This window comes from Microtus ochrogaster, linkage group LG3, assembly GCF_000317375.1.
Source record: "Microtus ochrogaster isolate Prairie Vole_2 linkage group LG3, MicOch1.0, whole genome shotgun sequence".
NCBI classification, from domain to species: Eukaryota; Metazoa; Chordata; class Mammalia; order Rodentia; family Cricetidae; genus Microtus; species Microtus ochrogaster.
This window is the reverse complement of record NC_022029.1, coordinates 3683995-3688239: the sequence shown is the minus strand read 5'-3', so window position 1 is coordinate 3688239 and position 4245 is coordinate 3683995.

Here is a 4245-nt window from a genome sequence, read left to right as displayed (position 1 = left end):
ATATATATATATATATACAGATATATATACATCCAGTTTCCTGCCTGGTTTTACTCTGCTAAGCCATTGGCCAGAACAGCTTTATTTGTCAACCAATAAAAGCAACACATATACAGAAGGATGACATCCACTGGCTATTGAACCCAGACTTACACATGCTAATCACAAGTTCTATAACTGAGTTACAGCTTTAGTCCTAAGGAGTTACTTCAAATATTAAAGAGTACGGTCTCCAGAGATGATTATCTCAGTTCTCCTCTATTCTGTCTGTACATGAACCTACTCAAATCAAAAGATGAATTTCTTTTAATTCCTCTTGAACTTAATTTGCCCTAGTTTCTCCTTTGATTAGGAAAGATATCAGAAGTGAAGTATATTATTACATCTGGGCCAAACAAAGAAGGGCAGCTTTAATGGTATTAAAAGGCAAATGCCACGTAAATCAATCTTTCTTGAAACCCACTTAATTTGAGGAAGCTCAGGCTAGTTATGTCAAGAGGGGGCAGAAGAGGAAGAGGAAGAAGACAAAGATGAGAGGAGAGATTTAAATAGCTCAATTAGTCCTCAGTAATCCTGTTTCTAAAACTGTGTGTGTGAACAAAATAAAAAATTTATCAGATGGTTTATGCTCAGTTCAACTGCTTGGCAAAACCCAAATTCTACAAAATATACACAGACTTATAAAACAAGGTAAGCTAGTTGTCTTAAGTCATCATATTTAGTGGTTGCTCTTTATAGAAAGAAGAGAAAACATGTACCCACACAATACAAGTCAGGAAAGAGCTCCAAGAGCAGATCCTGTTCTTCTCATTTTCACCGATAAGAAAACTGAGGCCCAGAGAAGATAAGGGAACAAATGTTGAGGAAGAATGGAACGCAGGCTCATTGCCTCTAGAGTTACAGCTTTCACGTGTGCCAGAATCACCCTCATGTGATCCGACAATGGTGCTCACAAAGGATTGCTTCAAGATGGGCCCTCGTGCTTTCTCCCTCAACCATGCCACCTTACATGCTGTGCAGCACAAACCTGGAGCATATTTTACAGATGCGAGGCTCTTGGGAAATACGCAAATAAAAATTAAATGTAAAGAAAAACTTAGCGCTGAATCTAGAACCACATAATTTTGACCTTGGAGCTGTGTTAAATGGGGTACTTTGGGGTTCGGACAGTAATTTCTTTTTTCAATGACCAATAGGGCTGTTAAAGTAAGAGTTCTGCATTTATTCCCTAAGGGAAGCACTTAGATTTTATAACCACCGAGGCTGCTTAATGGTGTTACATATGGACCGTCAGGATGCCCGTGATTTACGCACTGAGGGAAAGGCTTTTAAAATCTAAGCCAAGCTCAAGTTATTCTTTCTACCAAAAGCAACAAGAGTATAAAACCAGCCTCACACTGTCACAGCCTGGCAAGGAAACACACTGAGTAAAGACATGATTCATCTTATTCCCAGCTTTTTGAAGCTAAAAACTGGCCTTTGATTGCCGTTGGTGCCCATACTGAACACTCCTCCTAGATTCATCTACATCATGTATACTTGACCTCCCAAGATGTCTCTCATAATGCATGCCAGTAGGACCTCATCTTCATTCAATTATTCTTTTTCTTAAATGTGAAATTTTCTCTGCAGTTTAAATAGTAATGTGCTAAGTTTGGAGAAGAGGGCTCCTCTTCAAACAGCTAGTGTAGAAAAACAAGTTTTACTATTGATTTGTTTTTAATACCCATCATTTCCCTATAATATCCCCTGGGAAAAGCTGTGAAATGAACTGAAGTTTTCCACTTGCAGAGATTGAGCAGAGAATTGACTCAGCTCCTCTGCTTTTATGTCTTAGAACTATCCAGGGAATCTCTTTAATGCTACTCTAGAATGTTCAGTATTAAAACAATGGGGGTAGGTTTTTGCTTTATCACAGGCATGCTATGTTTAATACATATTTATTAATATTTCTATCTTAGGGAAATCTCAACATGTAAAACAAAGGACAGTTAGCTATACAAAGACTGCTCTGAAGTAATAGTTTGGTAAAAGTTGATTGCTCTGGGATCTAAATGTCCCATGCATGACTAACAAATTCAATATTCACAACTGAAATAACAGATACTGGAAAAGCTAAGCAAAAAGAAACTTCTGAAAACATGGACTCTGCAGGTACACAATGATGTAAAATGGTATTGCAATATTTGAGGATCAAGCATTTAGAAATAGTCACTGATATGAAAATATTAATATTCGGTCAGTCCACAGTCCTAAGCTAACTATCTGAAACTCTTATTTTCTTTTATAAAGAGTTTATGGATTTAGCTGTTCAATTCACAGTAGTAACAACTTCATTTTCTTTCTTAAATATTTCCTACCTAGTGCACCACCGTTTCTGAATTGAGTAAAAATATCAACAATAGGCCTGTATTAGAGATGTGTTAGTATGTGCGTGCACACATGTGTGCATGGGGGGGGAGAACCTATGTGTTAGGCAATAATGCTTCCTTTTCCTCTTCTAGATAATGTTCAGTTCTAGGTGTAATGGTCTAAGATTTGTCAGAAGTCTTTTTCTTTAATGAAACCCCAAACAAGAAACTTACCATGACCACCTTTAGAAAGTGAAACAGAGGGACTGGAGAGATGGCTCAGTGGTTAAGAGCATTGCTTGCTCTTCCAAAGGTCCTGAGATCAATTCCCAGCAACCACATGGTGGCTCACAACCATCTGTAATGAGGTCTGGTGCCCTCTTCTGGCCTGCAGGTATACACACAGGCAGAACATTGTATACATAATAAATAAATAAATATTTTAAAAAAAGTTAAAAAAGAAAGTGAAACAGAGCACTTGCTACGCAAGCATGAGAACCACAGTTCTGACCCTTATATCCAAGAAAGAAAAAAAGGGGACAGGAATGGCCATGTATGTGTCTATAAGTCCTGGATTAGGAGCAGCAGGATAGAGACAATAGACAGCTGGGGTTCAGGGGCCTCGTACCCAACCAAAACACCACACACTCCAGGTTCAATGAGAGACTCTATGAAAGGAATAAGGCCAAGACAGAGAGGTCAACATCCTCTTCTGTCATGTTATATATGCCCATGAGGATCACACACACACACACACACACACACACACAAACTGGAAACACACTAACACATATGGCATTGGTACTGACAGACCTCATCAAAGAAATCATTCTCTACTAAATAGCAAACTAAAATCTAAATTTAATTCCATATATATAATCCCATATAAGTAAGAACTTTTTTTTAGAATTACTTTTAGAATATTTAATTCTTAGCTGGGCCGTGATGAGACATGCTTTTAGAGCAGCACTCAGGATCCAGGGGAGGTTCAGCCTCTAAGTTCAAAACCTGCCTGTTCTACAAAGTGAGTTCCAGGACAGCCAGAGTTACACAGAGAAACACTGCCTCAAAAATCAAAAATAAGAAAAAAAGAAAACAAAAAAGTGAAAATTTAATTCTTTAGATAAACTTACTCAATTTATAAAACTGGTAATAAAATGTTTTATCTGCAAAAGGCAACTTTGATAATGAAAATGATATAATAACCATCAAATACAAAAACTAACTTGTTACCCTGGAAACTCATGGCAAATACAGAATTCAAGTAAATTATGTATCAGGGCATTTTATTTTTAATTTAAATTATACATTTCTGGTTTTGTCTGTATTATAATTTTCTATTGTTTTATTCTCCCCGTGGAGGAAATACATTCATGTGCAGTCGCATTTACCACCGGTTTAATCTTAAATTAAGCATAAGTAATATGTTACCCATCATTTGCCAAATTAAGCCAGATTTTATGCTATATGACAGGAGGCAAATCTTTCTTGTACAAAGTCAAAATTGATGTTAGAATTTGTCTATATTTTAGACAACATTTTTTGCTATAATTTCTATTATACGTTCTTGGTTAATAAAGACTCTTTATATTATCTCAGGATTTCCTTTAAAAACTGTGAGATATCTTTTAGGGTCTATTCACAGCTCCAAACAGTAATTAAGCTTCACATACTTATATGAACACATAAGGTTGGGAATTATTCTCCTAGGTATGCTGAGTGGATTCCCAGCAGGGTTTTCTCTATTATTCTGATGTTAATGAATAAATGGTGCAACAAGATCAAGAAAACCTTGAAATGTGTGTTGAAATAAAATGCCATAGAAAAATTAGTGTCTCTGTCTCTCTCTCTCTCTCTCTCTCTCTCTCTCTCTCTCTCTCTCTCTCTCTCTCTC